Here is a 25,604-nt window from a genome sequence, read left to right as displayed (position 1 = left end):
AGGTTTGGGTTAATTAAGTGTATGGTAAACAGTCTCCTTTAGCTTGTTGCTTATCCTTGGTTTATTCCAAGCCAGTTTCAGGGGGTCTGTTCAGTAAATGCTTAAATTGGCTTTAACCATGATCATTTTGACATCTATGATAAATACGAAATAAACAAGGTCATGCATACCTTATTAGACAATTTTGAGTTTTCACCAACATATTCTTTAGATGATTTAGTCAGAAACTAGAATTATTTAACATTTTGACTTATGTATGCTTTATTTAACAAGTGCATGAAAATGCTTAATCATTTGCATGAAAAGTTAAATGATTATTTTGTAATCTGTATTTCTTAAAGTTTTATACATTACTTTCTCATTGTTCCTGAATTTGTTGTCCTATACGTATAATATATAGAAATGTGGATAATGAAAGGAAGAAAAAAAGAAAAGTCAGTGACCTAACATTCCTTCCCTCCCCACCTGAAAGCTCAGCGTCTCTGGTTAACCTTTACTTTGGGTGAGGGAGAGCTGAGCTGCAGCGTGGCAGGGTCCTGGCAAGGGCCAGGCAGGTGTGATTTCTTGATAGGTTTTGACTGGAAGGCATTCTTATGTGCTCAGCAGGTCTCCTCTCATAATGGCCATCCAGGCCACTCTTACATTACTGGGGAGGCAGCCTCCCTGGGGCCCAGGGAGGTTAAGTGACTTACCCTGGGTCACATAGTCGTGGAAGAATCCGGAATTGTTGTCTTTCTGCAGTGTGTTTTACACCAGGTTGCGTTGGCTCACCGAAGCCCGTACGCCCTTCAGTCTGGAGAAACCTATACCCCGTGTGGGGAGAGGTAGCTGAATATGGCTCACAGCACACATTTTGCAACCTAATGTGGGTTCCATTTCTAGCTCTGCTACTTATTAACTATGTGATCATGAGTGTGTTCCTGACCTCCCTCAGTCTGTTTCCTCACCTGCGGAGTGGGAACCATGCCTACCTTGTTAGGTTTTGAGGATCACCCCGGCTGTGCCAGGATGTAGCCACTGAATACATTGCAGATTGCAGCAGCGTTTCCCATGCTTTCAGAGTTCAAGCTGGGATGAGGCTGGAGTCATTCCTCCTTAACTGGTACTGAGGTAGGGAGAGCTGCAACAAATTCCATACCTGCCTGGATCTTCACTTCATTCAGCACTTGCCCTGCCAACAAACCAAGGCCCTGGGAGATGTGTACCCATTGGAGGAGGATGCCTGTGGGTTTAATAACTTGGGGGTTTTATCATCAGCCTTTATTGACCAAGTGATAATGGCAGAGGCAGATTGATTTTTTTTTTCTTTTAATTGGGACAGAAAGAGTTGTATGCTTCTCCAGGTAACCATGAGTCAAGACCTTGTGACTTATCTGTTCACACGCACAGCAGCTGCACACAACCTCCTCTTCCCTTTACCCATCCCTGCTCAGCTGCCCTAGTATGATTCATTCCTCAAATATTTGAGGGCCCACTGTGTTCCAGGCACAGGGCCAAGTACCAGGGAAAGATACTGGGGAGCAGAAACAAACCTGGACCTTGACTCCATGGAGTTTATGGGGTTGTGGGGAAGGCAGACTCTAAGGGTAAAATTCTAATCATTGTAAGGCTATGAAGAACTACTTGGGGCCATGGGAGCACTTTAGAGAGAGTTGACCCAAGTTGGGAGGCCAAGGAAGGTTCCCAAAGAAGTGACGATTGAGTTGAGCTGAAAAAAGGCCAGGGGAATAGGTGGGTGAGATGGGTGACCTGACCTTTGCCACACCCTGAGCCTGCCACCCTCCCTTTCTCTCAATCTTTTGATCTTTTAGGAGGCAGTTAATCCTCCTGCAGTCAATCCTTCTGTAATTACAAATGTATGCTTTTTTTTTTTTTTTAAATTTTGACCACACCACTTGGCTTTGCGGGATCTTAGTTCCCCAGCCTGGGATTGAACCCGGGGCCCCAGCAGTGAAAGTGCCAAGTCCTAACCACTGGACCGCCAGGGAATTCCCAAATGTATGTTATTTTTTTTTTTAATTGCATAGTTTTCAGGGCAGAAACATACTATGGCGGCTACTTTGGGAGTTAATATAATCTACAAGCATTTGTTGAATGTCTACTGTGTGGCAGGCACTATACATACATTGTCATTTAATCCTCTAAACAACCCTGCCAGGTGAGTCTTACGGATGAAGAAACTGAGGCCCAGAAAGGCCATGTGACTTGGGTTTTGTCTCCTTTTAGTTAATGATGGGAAAGCTGGGATTTAAACCTTCTGGCACTGCCAAACCTGCCTATGCTCTCTTCTGCCTCTCCCTTTTGTAGATGGACTTTTGTGGCTTGATCTGAGGATCCAACCACCATCTCCATGTTGTGTCCATGGGAAAATGCAATCTGAGTTCCAGCCTTCCAGTTTACACATGAACTTGGTGCATAGCCCATTTATCAGTTGAGGATCGTTGTCTGTGTCAGGTCAGCATTGAGACTAAGTGGATGTGTCTTGAAGTGGGTTTAAAATTGTTTTTTCAGTTCAAATCCAGAATTAATGGAGGACAGTCTTAGAAATAGTCACTTGAGGTAAGTAACAATGGGCTGGATAAAAAGGAATGTCAATATCATTCCTGCTGCCAGCAGTGTCCCTGGGGGCCATGGGAAAAAAGAAATTGGTATGGGCTGGTAACTCTTTTTTTCCAACTTTATTTTATTTATTTATTTACCTTTGGCTGCGTTGGGTCTTCGTTGCTGTGTGCAGGCTTTTTCTAGTTGTGGCGAGTGGGAGCTACTCTTCTTTGCGGTGCCCGGGCTTCTCATTGCGGTGGCTTCTCTTGTTGCGGAGCACGGGCTCTAGGCACGTGGGCTCAGCAGTTGTGGCTCGCTGGAGCCCGCAGGCTCAGTAGTTGTGGTGCACGGGCTTGCTCCGCAGCATGTGGGATCTACCCGGACCAGGGATCGAAGCCGTGTCCCCTGCATTGGCAGGCGGATTCTTAACCACTGTGCCACCAGGGAAGTCCTGGGCTGGTAACTCTTAGTTATTTAGAGTTAAGTCTTGGTGACTTTCCAGTGGCTTGTCAGTGATGGCTCTGGGTGAGGGTAACTCTGTCGGTCACTCCATCTCTCTGAACCTCAGTCTCTCTACCTATAAGATGGGATAATAATTCTGCTTTATCTACCTCAGCATTGCTATGAGATTCAAACGAATTATAGGACCTTAGGATTAGAAGGGGTATCCCTAAGATATTATATTTGAAAATGTTTTGTAGGCCTAGGTAAATGCATGCCACACTTTTGTTGACTTACCATTATGGTTCATATTAACAGCGTAAAACACTGGTTCTCCAACTTTAGCTGTTTATTAGCATTACCTTCAGAGCTCATTAAGCTACAGGTCGTTGGGCTCCTCCTCCAGAATTTCTGATTCAGTAGCTCTAGAGTGGGACCAGAGGATTTGTATTTCTAATACGCTCCCACATAATGCTGATGTTGCCGGCCACCTTGCTCATACCACTCAGATCTGCAGCTGCTTGGCTCTGCCGCTCCCTCAGGCCTAGGGAGAGACAGGTGAAACCCACTGACCCTTGGGGGATGGTGAGTGTAGATGTCAGTTCCAGACCATGTGGTAACCAGACAGAGTAAGTGGGCATTGGCCAAGTGGCTGTGATGTCTGGAGTTGGGTGGAAGCACTTCACTGTTTCCTTGGAATCCCTTAGGACTTGGTAGTCACCACTTCTCAGGGCTGTGGTGCGGGGGACAGAAGGAACCTATTGCAGGGGGCTTTGGGCCAAACTTGGACAGTCCCATCCACATTGGTGAACTCCTCCATTCTTTTTTTTTTTTTTAATTTTTTATTTACTTATTTTTTTGGCTGCTCTGTGCAGCTTGTGGGATCTTAGTTCCCCAACCAGGGATCAAACCCGGGCCCCGGCAGTGAAAGTGCTGAGTTCTAACCACTGGATCTCCGGGGAATTCCTGAACTCCTCCATTCTTGGGGCTGGCCCAGATCCACTCAAACTCAAGCCCTCTTTGGCTCCTGTAAAGAAACCACCTTTCTTCTGATCTTCCAAGGTTGCAGTGGAGCGAGAGTCTCGGTGTTGGGCTGGGTGGTCATCATCACATTCTCTCTCGTGCTAAGAGATTTCCCACTGATTGTTCCAGCCTCTTTCTTCTCTCTCTTCACATGTGTGGTTTCTGCTTAAATCTCTTTCCTCATTGAGGCACCCAACCTTTTCCTAGTTACCCCCATGTCAGAAGAGGACAGGCCGGAACAGGCTAGCAGTAGTTCTCACATTTTTGGGGTCACATTGAGTAACGGGTTAAAGACAGAGATTCCCTGGCCATGCCCTCAAAGATTCTGATTTCTCAGGTCTAGAGAGATTGTAGGGGTTCTGATGCCAGAATCTGAAAACCATACTTAGGGAAATAACTAAAGAGACTTTGACTTGCTTTTCAGTCTGCTAGCATGTGGTGAGCACCACTTTTACACTGACCACCCCAGAGCCCCTGCTTGGTCATCTGTCCCGCTTAGAGTCTCCCACCTTGGAATCTGTATTCCAGCCCCGAGGGAGACAAAGCCGTGGGGCTGGAAGGGGAGGGGGTTTGCTTAATGGTTACTTTCTTGGTCGACCAACAGATGACCTGACCTTTGGTTTCTCTGAGAAGAAAACCTCAGGGTATCTGTTTTGCCCTCTAAAAGAGGTCTTTCACCTGGAGTGTATTTCCCAGTGCAAGGTCTGGGTGACCTTTGCAGCCCATATTTGCTCCATTCTCACAACTTTTTGTGACTGAAAATGGTTTTTAAGATTTTTCTTTTCCTTTATATGGCTGGCTGACTAACTGTCACTGGGCTGATTTTTATCTCAAACTATATTGTAAGCGTCCTCGAAGTTAAGACGTCTGCGTGGTGCTGGGCATACAGATGTCTAATGGTGGGATAGGTAGGTTTACCATGATGTTTCTGGGCTGGATTGGGCTGGGCTGGCCACTGCTTGATCCTTACACAGATCTCAAAACCATGACAGTAAGGGTCTAAAACTGGCTTGATCTCTACTGTGTCTCTTAGCTGGAAAGTCATTTTTAGTACAGGCCCTTGAGGATTACCGTCACCAAATAGTACTTCCAAGGAAAGAGCCCAAGGCAACTGAAGACCAAGGTTTTCACCCAAAATAGACCAGCATCAGGAAGGGAGCTGGTCAGACAACTCTTCCACTGCATCAGTGGTTGGCAGAGGCTCCTGGCTATGACAGAGTCAGCTGGGCATCCACCAAGGCGGCGTATTACTCATAAGGCTAGTTGAGCGTGTATGAGTTTTTGTGTATGAGGGAGAAGAGAAGCAGCCCTTACTTCAGACACCATTCTTCCTGTGTCTCCCAAGGGTATACTTCTGTCCCCTTAAATGTTGCTTGTTTCTTGTTTTTTCCACATAATAGTCAATGTTCAAGATTGTGGAGAGGAAAATTCAGGAACCGGCTAAAAACCCCAGTTTTCAAAAGGGTCTGGGCAAACTCTCAGCATTTTGTAAAGGGCTCTTCTAGTCTGGATCACTTCTGTGGTGTCATGCCCGATCCCTCCGGCAAGATGGCTGGGTGCTTGGCCAATTTTTGCTCTCAGTCTAAAGTAACTTCTCGGTTCATTCTAGTCCTTTTTAATCTGTGGCTTATTGCATTTGGGTTACTCAATTTAAAGCGAGAACATGGAATCGATTCAGTAGAACCACAGACCCAAAGACAGAGCTGTGAGAGTCCTTCCTGGAGAGCCTAACTGGCCCACAGAGATCTCGCAGCCATGTGCTGCCAGGGTCTTAAGCCCAAGTACCCCACTTCTGGATTTAATATTCTTCTCCATACCCTGAACTGCCATTGCAGAGATCCTGGTTTCCCTCCGCTCCTCCACTTGGCCAAACTGAAATGTGGCCGGTAGAGAAAGAAGGGTTTCCAGGGCTGAGGCCGATGGAACCATTTAAGTTCGAGGAGACCGATGAGGAAAGGGTTGGTATTCAGATTGCATTTTCAAATGGGCTGGGAATAACACTGGCTGTGAAAACATTATCAAAAATCTGCAAAATCAACATTCTTTCTTCCTGGTAAACATGAAAGCTCGGCAGCTGCACCTCCCGCTCACGTGTTGGGCCAACTGCTGTTCGGGACATCATGCCTCCCTTGGCAGTGCATGGGATCTGACTGGAGCCAGGGTTGGCATTCCAGCTCTCGCTGTGTGGATCAGGGCGTTTCAGGGCTCTCAAAAGCTGGACCAGTCGGGTTGTCCTTGGACTTAAGCTGGGGCATATATCCATCCGTCCAGGGTTACATGGACCCTTTGATACGGCTGTCCGTCACTGGTCAGGTTTTGCCGAGTCAAGACCCAATGCAGGCAGAAGAACTGATCCTAGTCAAAGGTGATTTGGGGGTGACTTCTTTTCCACCAGAATCCTCACCCTCTTAGTCACCTCATAACCTCTGTTATACAAGAGAATTTTGTTTATTTCAGAGAATCGGCCCACACACAGGTTTGAAGCCAGTCCAAAAGGAACATTTGCCACTGTATAAAAACTTACCTTGCTGCTCTTTGAGAACTGAACTGCCCGTTTTAGTCGCCCCTCCACACCCCCTCTCCCAGTTTCCTATATCATTTGCAGAAAACTTACTGTATGGGAATTGACTGGTTTATTTCTCAGAAACGGAGCAATTGCCTGACTTTCTTCAAGAGATACTTGGGGAAGGCAGAGCTCCCTCATTTACGCTCTTTTCTTCCTTTAAAATTTTTTTCATGTATCTTCATAGGGAAAATGGCTTGGTACTGTTACCAAGAAGAATGCACCAGTGATTAAGAACCAGTATGAGTTGTGCAAGCCTGTCAAACAGAATATACTCCTTTCTTGACATGAACTCAGGGAAGTGCAGTAGATACTGTATCTATTGGGTACATGACCCATGTGTGATCTCAGGGAAGCATCTAAGGGGAAGGATCCCATTAGGAGCCTAAAGCTAAAACGGGAAGTGAGGGCTGGGTGATAAGGCCTCCAGTGGATTCACTGCTGGCTGGATTACCAGCTCAGATTTGTATTTTCTGTGTGGGAAGCCTCTGTGGCAGACCTAGGATTGTGCCTAGGCCTGTCCTGGTCAAATATTTTTTTATCAGACACTTGGAGCTGTGGAAGTCAGCCATGGGAAGTATGCAGATCTCTGAGGGCTGGAAGAGAGAACTTATATTTCAAAGAGTGATCGGGACCCAGAAAGTTCTTTTAAGATGTATCCAACATCTGGGTTACAAAAGTCCTATAGGTATAGGATGGGGGGGTGGTAACCTGATTTTAGAAGAAGCTCTTGCAGGGGAAAAAAGACTGAAGACATTTTGGATGATGAGAAAAAGAGGCAGGTCCTTCTCAGAGGGATGGAGGAGTAGGTGGTGGTTTAGCTCGATGCCCTGATAGTTATAGGTTTGCCTTCTGGATCTACTGATGCCCCCACTGGAGGCGGTGCTGGGCTGCGGGCATGACCCTTCCTCCTGCAGGTCCCCAGGGGAAGTGTGAGTTGGCTTTGACTTCAGTCCTCCTCCCTGGCCTCTCTGGGAAACCATCCCCTTGCCCACACAAGGCCTCTTCTACGTCTATACTGACTTTTCCAGGCATGGGTCAGAGCTCTTATTTCTGAGGGTTTCCTAGTCAGGCCATGCGCCCTGGGGCTACAGCTGCCTTGTTTTGTTTTGTTTTGTTTAAAAAAAAAAAAGGTACGGGGACCTTAGAAAATGGATGAATGGAATACTTTGTGTTCTTTTTTTTTTTTGCGGTACGTGGGCCTCTCACTGTTGTGGCCTCTCCCGTTGCGGAGCACAGGCTCCGGACGCGCAGGCTCAGTGGCCATGGCTCACGGGCCCAGCCGCTCCGCGGCATGTGGGGTCTTCCCAGACCGGGGCACGAACCCATGTGCCCTGCATCGGCAGGCGGACTCTCAACCACTGCACCACCAGAGAAGCCCCACATGATTCTTTTTGAATGATGGTTTTCTGAGGGTATATGCCCAGTAGTGGGATTGCTGGGTCATATGGTAGTTCTGTTTTTAGTTTTTTAAGGAACTTCCATACTGTTCTCCATAGTGGCTGTATCAATTTACATTCCCACCAACAGTTCAAGAGGGTTACCTTTTCTCCACACCCTCTCCAGAATTTATTGTTTGTAGATTTTTTCATGATGGCTATTCTGACTGGTGTGAGGTGATACCTGACTGTAGTTTTGATTTGCATTTCTCTAATGATTAGTGATGTTGAGCATTCTTTCATGTGTTTGTTGGCAATCTGTATATCTTCTTTGGAGAAGTATCTATTTAGATCTTCTGCCCATTTTTGGATTGGGTTGTTTGTTTTTTTGATATTGGGCTGCATGAGCTGCCTGTATATTTTGGAGATAAATCCCTTGTCACTTGATTCGTTTGCAAATATTTTCTCCCATTCTGAGAGTTGTCTTTTCATCTTGTTTATGGTTTCCTCTGCTGTGCAAAAGCTTTGAAGTTTCATTAGGTCCCATTTGTTTATTTTTGTTTTTATTTCCATTTCTCTAGGAGGTGGGTCAAAAAGGATCTTGCTGTGATTTATGTCATAGAGTGTTCTGCCTATGTTTTCCTTCCTCTAAGAGTTTTATAGTGTCTGGCCTTAAATTTAGGTCTTTGATCCACTTTGAGTTTATTTTTGTGTACGGTGTTAGGGAGTGCTCTAATTTCATTCTTTTACATGTAGCTGTCCAGTTTTCCCAGCACCACTTATTGAAGAGACTGTCTTTTCTCCATTGTATATTCTTGCCTCCTTTATCAAAAATAAGATGACCATATGTACGTGGGTTTATCTCTGGGCTTTCTATCCTGTTCCATTGATCTATATTTCTGTTTTTGTGCCAGTACCATACTGTCTTGATTACTGTAGCTTTGTAGTATAGTCTGCAGTCAGGGAGCCTGATTCCTCCAGCTCCGTTTTTCTTTATCAAGATTGCTTTGGCTTAGTTTTCTTTGGTCTTTTGTGTTTCTATACAAATTGTGAAATTTTTTGTTCTAGTTCTGTGAAAAATGCCATTGGTAGTTTGATAGGGATTGCATTGAATCTGTAGATTGCTTTGGGTAGTATAGTCATTTTCACAGTGTTGATTCTTCCAATCTAAGAACATGGTGTATCACTCAATCTGTTTATATCATCTTTAATTTCTTTCAGCAGTGTCTTATAGTTTTCTGCATACAGGTCTTTTGTCTCCTTAGGTAGGTTTATTCCTAGGTATTTTATTCTTTTTGTTGCAGTGGTAAATGGGGGTGTTTCCTTAATTTCTCTTTCAGGTTTTTCATCATTAGTGTATAGGAATGCAGGAGATTTCTGTGCATTAATTTTATATCCTGCTACTTTACCAAATTCATTGGTTAGCTCTAGTAGTTTTCTGGTAGCATCTTTGGAATTCTCTCTGTGTAGTATCATGTCATCTGCATACAGTGACAGTTTTATTTCTTCTTTTCCGATTTGGATTCCTTTTATTTCCTTTTTTTCTCTGATTGCTGTGGCTAAAAATTCCAAAAGTATGTTGAATAATAGTGGTGAGAGTGGGCAACCTTGTCTTTTTCCTGATCTTAGTGGAAATGGTTTTAGTTTTTCACCATTGAGAACAGTGTTGGCTGTGGGTTTGTCATATATGGCCTTTATTGTGTTGAGGTATGTTTCCTCTATGCCTACCTTCTGGAGAGTTTTTATTATAAATGGGTGTTGAATTTTGTCAAAAGCTTTTTCTGCATCTATCGATATGATCATATGGTTTTTCTCCTTCAGTTTGTTAATATGATTTATTACATTGATTTGCGTATATTGAAGAATTCTCGCATTCCTGGGTTAAACCCCACTTGATCATGGTGTATGATCCTTTTCATGTGCTGTTGGATTCTGTTTGCTAGTATTTTGTTGAGGATTTTTGCATCTATGTTCATCAGTGATGTTGGTCAGTAGTTTTCTTTTTTTGTGACATCTTTGTCTGGTTTTGGTATCAGGGTGACGGTGGCCTCGTAGAATGAGTTTGGGAGTGTTCCTCCCTCTGCTATATTTTGGAAGAGTTTGAGAAGGGTAGGTGTTAGCTCTTCTCTAAATGTTTGATAGAATTCGCCTGTGAAACCATCTGGTCCTGGGCTTTTGTTTGTTGGAAGATTTTTTTTTTTTTAATTTACTTTTGGCTGTGTTGGGTCTTCATTGCTGTGTGCAGGCTTTCTGTAGTTGCTTTGAGTGGGGGCTACTCTTTGTTGTGGTGTGCAGGTTTCTCATTGTGGTGGCTTCTCTTGTTGTGGAGCATGGGCTCTAGGTGTGTGGGCTTCACTAGTTGTGACTTATGGGCTCTAGAGCGCCAGGCTCAGTAGTTGTGGTGCACGGGCTTAGTTGCTCCGCAGCATGTGGGATCTTCCCGGACCAGGGCTGGAACCTGTGTCCCCTGCATTGGAAGGCGGATTCTTAACCACTGTGCCACCAGGGAAGTCCATCTTTTAGTTTTACTGAACTTAGCTATTGTTTCCTTCATTTCATTTATTTCTGATCTGATCTTTATGATTTCTTTCCTTCTGCTAACTTTGGGTTTTTTTTTTTTCTTTCTCTAATTGCTTTAGATGTAAGGTTAGATTGTTTATTTGAGATGTTTCTTGTTTCATGAGGTAGGATTATATTGCTATAAACCTCCCTCTTAGAACTGCTTCTGCTGCATCCCATAAGTTTTGGGTTGTTATATTTTCATTGTCATTTGTTTCTAGGTATTTTTTGATTTCCTCTTTGATTTCTTCAGTGATCTCTTGGTTATTTAGTAGTGTATTGTTTAGCCTCCATGTGCTTGTATTTTTTTACAGATTTATTCCTGTAATTGATACCTACTCTCATAGCACTGTGGTTGGAAAAGATACTTGATACGATTTCAGTTTTCTTAAATTTACCAAGGCTTGATTTGTGACCCGAGATATGATCTATCCTGGAGAATGTTCCATGAGCACTTGAGAAGAATGTGTATTCTATTGTTTTTGGATGGAATGTCCTATAAATATCAATTAAGTCCATCTTGTTTAATGTATCATTTAAAGCTTGTGTTTCCTTATTTATTTTCATTTTGGTTGATCTGTCCATTGGTGAAACGGGGTGTTAACGTCCCCTACTATGATTGTGTTACTGTCGATTTCCCCTTTTATGGCTGTTAGCATTTGCCTTATGTATTGAGGTGCTCCTATGTTGGGCACTTAATTATTTACAATTGTTATATCTTCTTGTTGGATTGATCCCTTGATCATTATGTAATGTCCTTCTTTGTCTCTGGTAATAGTCTTTATTTTAAAGTCCTTTTTGTCTGATATAGGAATTGCTACTCCAGCTTTCTTTTGATTTCCATTTGCATGGAATATCTTTTTCCATCCCCTCACTTTCAGTCTGTATGTGTCCCTAGGTCTGAAGTGGGTCTCTTGTAGACAGCATATATATGTGTCTTGTTTTTGTATCCATTCAGCTAGTCTATGTCTTTTGGTTGGAGCATTTACATTTAAGGTAGTTATGGGTATGTGTGCTCCTATTCCCATTTTCTTAATTGTTTTGGGTTTTTTATTGTAGATCTTTTCCTTCTCTTGTGTTTCCTGCCTAGAGAAGTTCCTTTAGCATTTGTTGTAAAGCTGGTTTGGTGGTGCTGAATTCTCTTAGCTTTTGTTTGTCTGTAAAGGTTTTAATTTCTCCATCAAATCTGAATGACATCCTTGCTGGGTAGAGTAATTTTGGTTGTAGATTTTCCCCATTCATCAGTTTAAGTATGTCCTGCCACACCCTTCTGGCTTGCAGAGTTTCTGCTGAAAGATCAGCTGTTAACCTTATGGGGATTCCCTTGTATTTTATTTGTTGTTTTTCCCTTGCTGCTTTTAATATTGTTTCTTTGTCTTTAATTTTTGATAGTTTGATTAATATGTGTCTTGGCCTGTTTCTCCTTGGATTTATCCTGTATGGGACTCTGCGCTTCTTGGACTTGACTATTTCTTTTCCCATATTAGGGAAGTTTTCAACTATAATCTCTTCAAATATTTTCTCAGTCCCTTTCTTTTTCTCTTCTTCTTCTGGAACCCCAATAATTTGAATGTTGGTGCACTTAATGTTGTCCCAGAGGTCTTTGAGACTGTCTTCAGTTCTTTTCATTCTTTTTTCTTTATTCTGCTGTGCAGTAGTTATTTCCACTATTTTATCTTCCAGGTCACTTATCCATTCTTCTGCCTCAGCTATTCTGCTATTGATTTCTTCTAGAGAATTTTAAATTTCATTTATTGTGTTGTTCAGCGTTGTTTGTTTGCCCTTTAGTTCTTCTAGGTCCTTGTTAAACGTTTCTTGTGTTTTCTCCATTCTGTTTCCGAGATTTTGGATCACTTTACTATCATTAATCTGAATTCTTTTTCAGGTAGACTGCCTGTTTCCTCTTCATTTGTTTGGTCTGGTGGGTTTTTACTTTGCTGCTTCATCTGCTGTGTATTTCTTTGTCTTCTCATTTTGCTTAACTTACTGTGTTTGAGTTCTCCTTTCTGCAGGCTGCACGTTCGTAGTTCCTGTTGTTTTTGGTGTCTGCCCCTCGTGGGTAAGGTTGGTTCAGTGGGTTGTGTAGCCTTCCTGGTGGAGAGGACTGGTGCCTGTGTTCTGGTGGATGAGGCTGGATCTTGTCTTTCTGATGGGCAGGACTCCGTCTGGTGGTGTATTTTGGGGGGTGTGTGACCTTATGATTTTAGGCAGCCTCTCTGCTAATGGGTGGGGTTGTGTTCCTCTCTTGCTAGTTGTTTGGCATAGGGTGTCCAGCGCTGTAGCTTGCTGATCGTTGAGTGCAGCTGGGTCTTATCATTGAAATGGAGATCTCTGAGAGAGCTTTTGCTGTTTGGTCCACCAGGGACCTCCTGGCCCCACGAAATATCAATGTCTTGAACTCTGTTCTCCCACCTCAGAGGCACAGGCCTGACACCTGGCTGGAGCACCAAGACTTTATCAGCCACCCAGCTGGTCTTCCTAAAGCTGGGCCGCCTGCAGCAGCCTGACCAATGGAATATTCAAATTGGAAATGTTGCCTTAGCACTGGGTGCTAGAGGAGATCTCCATCGCTCCATACCAGAAATACAAAAGGATGGACAGCTCCTCTAAGCCGGGGTTTTCATGAATGTGAAGTGGCTGCTCCACTGTCTCTTTCCCTGTCTCCCAGCTGAAGCAGAAGACTCTGAGGCTTTAGAACGGGGCAGTGCTCCTCAACATTGTCAAGGTCATCAAAAATGAGGGAAGTATGAGAAATTCTCACAGCCAAGAGGAGCCTCTGGAGACGTGAAGACTGAATGTAATGCTGTATGAAATCAGCAATGTTGGGGAAATTTTCTCGACTTTCCCAGAATGCTAGTCCATACTGCAGAGAGTTATGTAGTAAGGCTAATTATTGACAATGTTCTGAAAAGGTAACAACACCAATAAACTTTTCTGGACTTGCAAAGGAAAAAGAGAAAACAGCTGGCTCTGCTGGCAGTCGAGCTTCCAGAGCTAACTGGCATGCCATCTGCTCGCCGCAGAGTGGGAACCATGGTTCACGTGTCACACCAGCGTTCGCGTTAAGAAGGTTGCCCCAACAAGCCTGGGCAACTTCGCTTCCGTGCAGGTTGCTGGGGGGAGGGGTGGCGGCAGCAGCATCCCCAGTGTGTATATCGTTTTTCCGAACTCCATCTCCAATTTGTAGTTTTTATCAAATTTACACATGCATATAGTTTCAAGAATCAAACAGTTCTCCAGGAACACCCTCTCCTGCCTCCCCTCCCCCTACCTGCCATCCCCTGTGGCAGTCACTTAAAAATCATAGCTGATTCTTTTGGTGTTTACTTACACGTTTTTCAATAGCTTGCATGTTTCCCTACTCTGGGGTATTATCTATTGGCTCCTCCTGAGGATTTTGCTCTCCTGCCCCTCCCCGTGGGCTGTGCCCCAACCCCCTTATCTTTGGAGGAAGAAAAATCCTGTCTTCTGCAGAAGTCAGGAGTGTCATGCCTTATCCTAGAGGGACATGGGGGTCCCTACGTGGAATAACATGCACATCTTTTGGTCTTTTGTGATCTTGCCAATAAGACTTTAAAGTCTGTCCAAAATTCTAAGCTGTAGGTTTGAATTAGACCGTGTGTTGTTACTAGCTCTGTGGACCAACCATAACCAAGGGCCTGTTAGAAGCTGGATTGAATTAGGACGTCTTCTGGATATGGTTTTTTGGGACCAAATGTCAACTTATTTTGTTGTCCTTTGCCTCTATCGTAGAATGTAGAAAAAGTACACTGTCCCAGTTAATTGCAGGCCATTGTTTGCTGGACTTGGTTATCTTGGGTGTCCTAGGAGGCGGCCCCTTTCTTGACCTCTCAGCTCCAGGACGCTCTTAAGGAGATGGCTTCTGCTTATATTTGACCGGTGATGTCCAGGGTTTGTGGGAAAGTGGCAGAGCTGCTTGTGTCTTGGGGACCCAGAGGGATCTGTATTAAATCCTAAAAGTGCCACCTTTTCCAGAAAAGCTGCTGCAGTCCAGTCTCAGGATAGGGCATGTGGACTCTACTCCGAGTCTCAGCATTCCACTTTGTTTCCAGAGCCACCCACAGACATCTCTGAATTCTTTGTCCATTCCTAGAGGACGTGCTTCTGGGCTTACCTGTCTCCTCCAGGCTCAGGAGTGACTCCCATCTCTTGCCCTTTGCCTCTATCTGTGGCCCTTCTGAGTTCTGGAGAAGACTTCACTGGAACTCATGCCAGTGATCTTGCCATCTTTCTCGTTAATGAGGAATGAGGGAAGGCAACAGGGCAGCACCTTCTGAAATGAAGGCTGAATTTTAAAGTTGTGAGGGACCTTGGAAGCCACATGGTTTGTATAACTCTGCTTGCATACCTCCGGCAGTGAGACTCTCACTGAAGGAGCCACCCTTTTCCAGTGATGGGTGCTCATCTCTTGGAAAGTTCTTTCCTGCTGAACGGACATCCTTGTCTGGGATGCCCCTCCACTAAACAGATGAGGACAGCCTTGAAACTAGTCAACAAATTATTCTTCCTGTTTTTCTGGCCTAAGTGGTATCAAAAATGGTTTTAAGAGGCAGCCATAAAAGATGCTGGTAAAAACTCATGTTTTCTAAGCACCGAGTGTGTTGCCAGAGAGGTTCAGTTTTGTTTTTCTTTATCGTTATGATTTTGATTTATTTGCATCTGATAGAATGGTATCAGTGACATGGGGAATAATTACATCTCTTTTGAAATTCTACCCTGGAGCCCCACCAGGAACTGACCCAGATTCGTGCCAAGGAACACATCGTAGGCTTTGGGTTTTTTAAAATGTGTACTTAAAACACTCTTCTGAAATGCTAGACTTTTTGATACTTAAACAGCATTGTTTTAATGGGTGGAGTTCTTTTTTGATCCTCTAAGTTTAAATTTCTTAGCTCAGGGGTGGCCATAGTGACCATCCTGTATTGTGAGTTCAAGAGGCCTCTGAGAGGCAAGCCCTGCACACGTGTGTGTGCGTGTGTGCACGTGCACTTGTCTCCCTTTCGTCAACCAGTTCTCAACTTTTCTTGATTCTTACTGCTTTTACTGAATCTTCAGAAATGCTGGTCATTTTAGGAAAGCCATGTGACATAATTCTTTAAATAAATAAAAACTATTTGACTTAGAGCAACTGGCAGCAATAAATCAACATGGTTGGATTATCATTTCCTTTGAGATTTCCTTTGTTTTCCCAGCTTTATATGACGAACATGTATTACTTTTATATTAGAGGAAATTATTTGGGAAAGCATGGCTGCTTCCAAACTTATTCTTAATCTGCCAATGAGGTAACAAGGTGGAGGATACAGGAGGGGATAACAGATTGGAACATAGGGATGTTGGGAGCCAGGGCTGCCATGGGAACTGTTATTGCCAGTCTTTTTTACCATCAGAAATGCCTCTTTTATTTTTATATGTATTTATTTTTCTTCTAAATGCCCCTTGCTTTGAAAGATTTCATCTAACCCAACATTGTATTTGTTAAATAGTAATTCCTCCGTTGTTGATCAGTCAAAGACTAACTGCCTATTGGAGAGTTACTGGGTTACTTTATGGAGTTGACGCTGTTCCAGCTGAGGGTAGAGACATGTGATATTTGAGTTGGCCCTTTGTTAGGCACTCATCTATGTTCTCCACCTTCATTGCTACCTGAGGTGGGAGTTTCGGAGCTGAGGACCCAAGGTTGGGGTTCTACAATTAGAGCTCTTCTGTATTTTGGGCTCAAGACCCTGTATTCCCTCTGGTACTGGTATTTCTCCCCAACAAACCTGCCTTGATTTTGTTTTTAAATGCAACATCTAAAAAACCACAAAACCAGTAGTACAGTAAGGCTTCATGGCTGTGCTAACCTTTCTCTGCCTCATCCTTCATCATCCTCATCATGGTAATAATAGTTGGTATCAGTTGAGTTCGTGCTTAAGGTGTACCAGATACATGTTAAATGTCTACATAGATGATCTCATTTGACCCTCATAATTCTTCCTCTGTGAAGCAAGGACTGCTAATTAGCCCCCGCATTTTACTGATGGGGAAGCTGAGACTCAGAGGTTGAGTAATTTGTCCAAGGTCATGAGGCCAAAGAACAGCAAAGCCAGGACTTGAGTTGCTTCCCATCTCTTACACCTTCCTTTAATCTCTTTCCTCTTTAATCCTTTCTTTACAGACCAAGACCTCAGCTTCGGATCTTCTTCACAGCCCAACACATCACCTTGTTGTGTACCTGGAATTAGTTGATTCTCTCTTCACAGTTCCCCAGTAGGGGAAGAATCCACAAAGTTTTCATTAGATTCTCAAAGGGATCTATGACCCAATAAAAGTTAACGTAGACCACGTTCCACATGCTATCCTTGGAATGGAACTGAGGTCATCCTGTGGGAAGGGAAGCACCTCCTCTAGCATCCTCACTTCCAGAAGGAAGGGGTTTGAGGCTTTCTCTGCTGGAGAGCAGGAGAAAAAGAACTCTGGTGAATTGCACTGGAGGCACTAAATAGGCATTTCTGTGGCTGAGAAATGCCTCCTTGGATCCCTTAAGACCCCACCCTAACAGTGGGAAATTAAAAAGGACAGAACCAGATCCCAGCTCCAATTGCCACACATTCAGGAATAAACGCCCTATCCGGGCCCATCAGGGTGCAGGAGGAGGGCTTCTGGCACTGCGGCCGAGCCCGTGCATCCCAGGTGTCTGGACTCCTCCCCAGAAAAAGTGCAGTGATACAACATTTATGTTGTAGGCATTGTGCTAAGCACTTACATGTATTACCTCTTTTAATCTTCCTCATAACCCTGTGAGGTGTGGAGTGTTGTTATCCCTATTCTACAAATGAGGAAACTGAAGCCCTGAGATGTTTAATGACTTCCCTGTGGATATGCATTTAGAAAGTGGTTGGGTCTTTACATAGGATTTCAGTTGCACCCCAGGACCTGGAGTACCTCAGTTCTAGAGTACAGGCCACCACCTGCATTGCTTAGAGATGGGAACGTGTACATGTAACGGGGTATTAGGTAGATACCAACCCCCAGAGCTGGTGATGAACCTGCTTGTCAAGGTGGTGGAGGAAGGGGAGGCTGCTCTTGGCTCCCCTTTTACAGAATCCTCCCCCATCCTTTTGGACCAGTTAGGTGCATCTGCGTGGAGTTTCTAAGTGTCCAAGCTTTGCAGGGCTCCCACACAGTTATCTCATCTGCATTTATCAGTAGGTGGGGAGTCAGACAATCTGGGCTTCCCCCCTGGTTCTGCCCGTCCAAGCTGTGTGACTTGGGGGGTCATTCAGGCTCTCCGAGTCTCTCTGCTCATTTGCAAACCAGGGAGTTTGAACTCTGGCCTTCATTAGGATGAGGAAGGGTCTCAGCACTGTGGGAGGAAGGCCCTGCCCTTAATGTGTGTTCATAAGCAAATGGCCTGCTCCAAGTACACTGTGCATGCTGTTTTGGTATTAAGATTAATGGGCCAGAAACCTACCTGTAAGTCTGGCCACGCTTGACAACTGTAGCTTTAGAAGGTACAGTGAGTATTTTCATAGAGCGATAGTGATCATCATAATTAAGATTTTCGGATCGTTTGTACTCCTCCTGTCTGCCTTTCTATTCTGTTCTCCACCTGTTCATGACCCCCACTGCAGGTATCCTTAAAATCAGAGAGCTGTGGAATATCAGTGCTGGAGAGGAACTCTGATCACCTATGGCCAGCCTTCTCATTTTACAGGCATGGAAATAGGCTCAGAGAGGAATAGCAACTTGCCTAAGGCCATTCTTGGTAGAGCCAGCATGTAGGTTGGCATTCTTTTTTTAAACATCTTTATTGGAGTATAATTGCTTTACAATGGTGTGTTAGTTTCTGCTTTATAACAAGGTGAATCAGTTTGGCATTCTTTCACTTGTGCCCTGCAGCTGTCCCTTATCTCTCCTCTTAACTTCCTTCACAAGCAGACATAACTTTTCATCAGTTTTTACCTTGTATGGCTCTTATGGCCTGTACTTGCGTCCTTGAAAGCAGAGGCTGGGTCATTCTCATCATAGTTTCTCCCTCTTCCTCCTCACTGTCCCTGTGTGTGATGAACAAAGGAACAAGGCCATTGCATAAGCAGAGCCATCTCAGAAGTCCTTTATGGTGCTAGGCCCACTGTTCCACGTATTCAGATCATTGTGACCTCTCCAAGCACCAGGATGAATCTCTGCTGTGGACAGAGACCTAGGAAATAGCCCTCTCCATATGCTACTTTATCCCATTAATGTAGTGATGGATATTCACAGCCAGTGTGTTACCGGAAGCTCTTGGAAGCCAAGATGTGTTGGCTTCTTCATGGCTGTGCTGGGGCTGTCTCTCCAGCAGCGGTATAATCTGGGTATAAAGAGCATCTTGTCTGATCTGAGTGGTGACGTTTAACTCTATCCCTTTGCCACATGGCACCGTGTTTATAGACTTTCTCCTCTTCTCTCTGTTAAACGTAATTGTTGTCTATTACTCAGCTTTCCCAGTTACCCTACCTTTAAAGGAGAATTTTCTCTTGGTTAGCTCAGTTCCTGGTCCTTTTCTATATAGAGGCAATGAGTGGAGGATGAGCTGGAGGGCGGGTCAGAGTTTGTGTGAGTGTGGATATGTGAATGCAGGTAAGGAGGGGCTGTATTTATATCTGAAAAGACCCAATACTTGTGTGTGAGAAGAAGGAACAGAGGCTAAAGGAAAGGAGAGGGAAAGTGTGTATGAGCTGGGAGTTGGGGAGAGTGGGAAGCTGAAGAGAAGAGCCTTTAGAGGGATAGCTGCTCTCTCTGTATGGGATAGCAAGTGGTAGAGAAGGAGCAGGGGTTTTAAAGACAGCTCCCAATGCATTAAGAATTTAATTCCTGGGCTTCCCTGGTGGCGCAGTGGTCGAGAGTCCGCCTGCCAATGCAGGGGACATGGGTTCGTGCCCTGGTCTGGGAGGATCCCACATGCCGCGGAGCGGCTGGGCCCGTGAGCCATGGCCGCTGAGCCTGCGCGTCTGGAGTCTGTGCTCCGCAACAGGAGAGGCCACAACAGTGAGAGGCCCGCGTACCGCAAAAAAAAAAAAAAAAAAAAAAAAAAAAAAGAATTTAATTCCTTCCCATTGGTGTTCAAGAGATCAGTAACATTTTGCGTTTTATGTTTGGGCTGGATTGTTTGCTTACATGGTTCCCAAGTGAAGACAGGGCTACATGGGGACTCAGTTATGTTCATGCTACTCTGGCATGTTCTAGCTGGGAGACAGAGGCCAACTGTGGGGCAGAAGAATGCGAGAAGCAGACTTCTGGTGTGTGGGGGGTGATTTGGAAGAATACTCTGTGGTTGGGGTCCAGGGGCCCAGGGCTGATGCGCCAGAGTCAGCTTGTAGTTTTTATTACTATGAACAAACCCCAGATCATTTTCCTGCATTAAAAATAAAAAATATATTGGAGTTCTCAGATTTGGTACTTATTCACTTTGTACCCAATTTCCAAAAAAATATGAGGCAGTTCAGACTCGGTGGAGAAAATGTAGTGATCCGTTCACACTGTATTTTTTTCATAGATTTGCCCTAAGAAGGAAGAATAGGTTGAGTTTCGTGATCATATTTTACTGACAGAAATACTGGGAAGGATATTTAAATTTTTGTTCTCCGGGAAATTGCTCTTTTGTACTGGTTTGAGATGGAGATGGCTTAGCACAGAGAAGGTTTTAAACCCAAGGGAAGGAGCAATGACTGGTCGAGATAAAGTTCTGTCTTCTGCCGGTGTGCCTCCTGGGGTTGGATTGATCTGTGCACTCTGCCTATCTAGCATTCGTGTTTGGTAAGATGACTTCTTTCACTGGTTGAAGGCCCCAGAAGAATAAACAGGCTACTGGAACTTGCAGGTCTGTCCATGGCAGTCCTGGCCTCTTTCTGGGCTCCTTGGAAAGCAGGAGAAACACTTCTGCAGGAGAGCCTGAAGGATTGGCCTGACATCCAGAAAGTTCAGGCAAGCGTTGGTGTTTTGGGTACCAGGCAAGGGCAGAAAGAGGACCTGTCCTGGACCCTCTTGTATGTTGCTGGTGGGAGTGCCAAGCAGCCTAGTCTTTTCAGCCCAATTGCCAAGTACTTTGAAATTGTACTTTTAGATCCTCTTAAGGGGCCTTGTGTGAAGGTAGGAAGTGTCAGCCACCTTTTGAAACAACATCCAGGGCAGACAGTCATTTCCCACCTAGCTTTACAAGATGTCAGGAAAGTAGCCCTCTGCTGGGGAAGGGCCCTGGTCAGCTCCTGGCCTCTCCGTGAGCCACACCTGCCTTGTTCAGGCTGGCCTGCTGACTGTAGGCTGGGGAAGTCCCAAGGCAGCCCTAATGGTTTTGGTCACAGTTCCTCAGCCATGTCAGTTTCTCAGAGGGAATCCTAGGCCATGGGCACCAGAATGTTCCAAGGTTCTTATGAGCAATGTGCCTACCTGGTCCCACACCAAGTGGACAGTCAGAATCCCTGGTTGGGGGGGGCGGGGTTAGGGCTCCTCAGGTGATTCCTTTGTACCCTCTGGATGGAGACCCTCTGTGCCGTCCATCTGCAGTCACGGCCCAGTTCTGCACACTGTGGTTAGTAAATTTGATGCCAGGAGATCCTGGGTTCAAATTTTACGGACTTCAAGCAGTCAGGGAAGGAGGAGGGCGAGGAAGGTCACGGGTGTTGAGTACCAGCTTCGGGAAGATGTCAGCCTGGTTCTTCCAGTTACTAATTATGCTCCCCTCGGCCCAGCGTGCTGGGTGTTCTCATGCCCGTGTCTGGGAGGAACTGAGCTTCCAAGAGCTCAAGAGCCTGCTGAGGGTCATGCACTCGGTAGGTGACAGGCCTGACCAGCGTCCTCATGTTTTTCCACTAGGATTGTTAACGCCCACCCTAGAATGCTGAGTGTCTCCTCAAGCGTGGCTGTGTAATAGATGTGGGCCACATATGTCAGTAGCCACGCTTAAAAAGGTAAAAAGAAATGAAATTAATTTTAACTATATATTTTTAACCCAGTATACCTAAAATATTATTTTAATATATAATCAGTATTTTTAAAAAGATCAGTGAGCTATTTTACATTTTTTTCCCATACCAAGTCTTCAAAATCCAGTGTGTATGTCCCCCTTACAGTACATCTCAAGTCACACCAGCCACATTGCAAGGGCTTAGTGACCACGTGTGGCTAGTGGCTGCCTTACAGGACTGCACAGCTTTGGCATCTCTTGGCTGGAGACCTGTGTCTTGGCCGACTGCCCAGGGTAGCAAGGGGGTCACAGTTTTCTAAATTAATGGTTTCCAAACGCCACAGGATGAATCAGTCCTGGGCCATCTGCAAGAGTGTCCCCTGAGGAGCATCGTCTAGAGCCCCAGGTGATTCTCTGTAGCCTGATTGGAAACACTGTTCTAAAACCGTTCACTGGGCAGTTCACCAGCGTCCTGTGCCTTGGCCTCACCCCCTTTCAGGGACACTTGCATTCCAAGCACGTTCCTTTTGGGGGGTGGTGATGGTAGTGGTGTGAAGGGAAGGGTCGGGGAAGGCATGCCCTGAGGGCCTTTTCCCTCCCCTGCTAAACAGAACTGCAGTTTCAGTGGAAAAACAAGATCTTGCTTATTTATCTGGATGTGATCATGCATAAGGGGCACCTTCTCTTTTGGTGGCCGAGAGCAGGATCCTGTGTTCTCAGGAAAGGTGAGATGAAAGAACCAAAATATTTAGGGCAGAGTGGGTTACTGTGTGCTTAAGCTGTGTTCTTTTCCAGTGGTTTGGTTTTAAAATTTATTTGCTGACTTAGAGTAAAAAATTTGGTCCTAAAGAGTTACAGTCCAGGGTCCAAACCTCAAATGCCTCAGGCCGAGCAGGTAACATGCGTGAAGGGTAGGGGATTTCAAATCGAAACTCACAGGAATGTTTTTCACTTTCACAAAAATGTGGCCGTTTCCCTTTTTTCTGGACATACAAGACCCTCTTGGTCTTTCATTTTCCTACTCTTGGTAGAGCAATATTTCTAAGACAAAAAGCACTGCAGGCACCACGATAAATAGCAACTGACACTTGGCCTTGGTGTTTCGGGAGAGGCATCTGAGCGCCATGTGCCCATGTAAGGGGGAACAGCTACTGCCCAGCCCCATCCAACTGTTGGCCCGGAGGCCCAGTGTCACCAGATCTTGCAATTATTAAGGCGAAGCCACAAATCAGAATATTTAAAAGGTAAAATCTTTGGGGTTTTAAAAGAAGTTTTAACCTTAGAAATACAGACTCCTAGGAATTTGCCCCACCGCCAAAAGATACAGGGTCCTCCTGTGTGTCCTTCCCTCAGCCTCCCCCAGTAGTGGCATCTTACATAACTAGTACAGCATCCAAACCAGGAAATGGACACTGTTGCAATCTACAGTCCTTATGCAGATTTCACCAGTTCATATATGTACTCATTTGTGCGTGCATGTGAGGTGCTTCAAGTTAGTGTCCCTTTTCTGAGTACCACCTATGTGTCAGGTTCCGGACGAACAGGGATGAGTTAGATTGGACCCCAGTGATCAAGGAACAGTCAGTTGGGGGAACCAAACGGAAGAAAGGGCTTCAGAATATATCATGATTGTGGGATAGAGGGGAAGGGCACTGGGCCCAACCACGGGGGCCTTGAGGGACAAGAGGGAGCTAACAGGTACCGAGGCAGCAGAGGGAGCGGCCTGAGCAAAGGCTTTAACTTTAGGCCTGGTGGGGCCACACAGCTGAGCTGGGAGCTGATTGGTGGTGATGGAGGCTGCAGTGGGAAGCTGGGGTATTGGAGATGAGTTGGAAGAGTAGCCCCTGTAGGTGGCTCCGAGGCTCCTCCCCCGAGAGTCTCTGCATTTGCTCCTCTCTCTACCTGCAGAGCTCTTTCCCTGTCTCTTGCCATGGCTGGGGTATTCTCACCAGGGACAGCTCAGATCAAATAGCATTTCTTAACTGAGGCCAGCCCTGACTACCTAACTTTAGTCCCACCAGCAAAAACTACTTTGATTCTGTACTTATCTGATTTATCCCATCCAGGGGACAGGAATAGTGCCTGACTTGTTTATTGTCAAGATTTTCTCGTGCTTGCTTCAGCACGAGAAAATTGGAATGATATAGAGAAGATTAGCATGGCCCCTGCACAAGGATGACACAAATTCGTGAAGTGTCCCATGTTTCTGGGAGGAATAAAGTAGGAGTTTAGGATTAACATATAGACACTAGTATATATAAAATAGATAACCAACAAGGACCTACTATATAGCACAGGGAACTATATTCAATTGTTTGTAATAACCTATAAAGGGAAAAGAATCTACAAAAGAATATAACTGAATCACTGCTGTACACCTGAAACTAACACAAAATGTTGTGTTAGTAAATCAACTGTACTTCAGTTTAAAAAAAAAATTTTTTTTTCTCGGGGGCCCCCAAATCAGAACAGGAATCCTGAGGAGGTATCTTGTTTTAGGACTGGATGGGGAGAAAGGAGGGTACGACCACCTTTGGGAGGAAGAAAAGCATATTCCAGTGGAAGAAAGTACAAAGTCACTGTGAATCATTTAAAGTAGGTGTCCTTTTTTTTTTTAAGGAGATAAAAATCATTTTTCAACTAATTTTATTCTACTTTAAGAGCTTTGTGTCATTCAGAGAACTTGGAAACTTCATTCTGCCTCCTACTGAATTTGTGGAGTAGGTGGGAGAACTATAAAAAGATCCCGAAGATCCACTTTCTTCTGCCAACGGGTGGGAAAGGGGGACAGCGGGGCAGTGGGACTAGAGGTGAGTGGGGTTTGGACATAGGAGCCCCCTGGGCATTGAGCATCTTGGAAACTTCAGTAGTGTTCAGGTGCTGAGGATATGGCACTGGCTCTGGCCCCGGCCCCAGTGGGATTTGCTGTGAGAAATAGGGAAGTGCTTTCCAAGGTCAAAACATGAGTGAAGTCATGTTAAAGCATTAAAGGCAGTGTGATTTTAAAAACTGCACAAAAAGGAAAGATAATTATTGTGAGTTGTTTCCTTCCCAAATTGGTCAGCCTCAAGGCCAGCTGGGGATTGATTTTTCTCCCCTGGACTGTCTGGGTTTGTTGATGGAGGAGTTGGAATTTGTGAGGGAGGGGAGTCTCCCATGAGCTTGGGAAGAAAGTTGGGCCTTGGACTCAGAACAAGGAGAGAGGGGCCAAGTCTGAGAGGCAGGAGAGCAGGTAGGTAAGGTCGAGTTACCTTCAGCAGACATTCCTATGTGCCAGGTTTTGGGGGGCGGGGGTGTGTGCGGAGGGGGCAGAGCCAGGAGCTAGGTGAGTGCCATGGGCAGGATGCATCAACGTCGCGTAGTTAGGTGGAGTTAGGGCACACACAAAGTAGCAGGCGTTGGGGCAGGGAATGAAAACAGAATTCCAGGGAATGGTCAGGGACCCAGAAGTTTCTAGGAGCTGAAGAGTAATAGGAAACAGCTCTGGCATCAAGCAGTCCCAGAAATTTGAAGTTATGTCATGTCATGCCTCATAACTAGAATTATCAGATTCCCGGTGTGATAGAAACCAGGCAGAGTACAGGAGCTTTGAACATCAGGTTGAGCGTTAGTGTCAGACCCTGGTTAGGGTCGACTAGGAACCTCAGATTACACATCTTGACTCTCTTCTTCTCTCCTCATCACCTGGTAGACTTTTTCATGCTGACTTTGGCCTTTGCAGGTGAACCTGACCTTGGGAGTCCAACTGGATCAGTGCTTTACCAGTACTAGACTAGCCTTCTGAGCAGGGTCCTTCATAGTCCACTAAATTAGTGGACCAATTAGTGGATGCTTAGATTCCAGAGGCCAGTGGTAAGACTGAGTAGTTAGGGAATGGGTTGACTTGGTCATCTTTTAGCTGGGAGGTATGAAATTTGGGGTATATTTTGAAGGAACCTAGAGGGTTTGAAGTCACTATTGGGATACAGTGATTGTAAGTCAAGCAAACAAAAGAGGTTAAACAACAACAAAAAGACAAATGTTGACATGATCCTTGTCCATACATATAGGTTAGTGGGAAGACAATGTAAAAATAAGTGATTTGTGCTCTGAAGGAGAGATACATGGTAGTTAGGAGAACATGTATCCAGAGAGGCTCCCATTGGTCCAG

General features: G+C 45.0%; 1 protein-coding gene and 1 pseudogene across 1 annotated transcript in view; both read left to right on the top strand.

Moving 5' to 3' along the window:
* SORBS1 (sorbin and SH3 domain containing 1) overlaps positions 1-25,604 on the top strand; it is a 237,035-nt gene that overhangs the window by 37,336 nt on the left and 174,095 nt on the right. The window lies entirely within an intron of this gene.
* On the top strand, positions 23,565-23,662 carry LOC132507676 (U6 spliceosomal RNA; annotated as a pseudogene).

The sequence above is a fragment of the Lagenorhynchus albirostris genome, chromosome 16, assembly GCF_949774975.1.
Source record: "Lagenorhynchus albirostris chromosome 16, mLagAlb1.1, whole genome shotgun sequence".
NCBI lineage: Eukaryota > Metazoa > Chordata > Mammalia > Artiodactyla > Delphinidae > Lagenorhynchus > Lagenorhynchus albirostris.
This window is presented reverse-complemented; position numbering and strand designations above follow the sequence as displayed.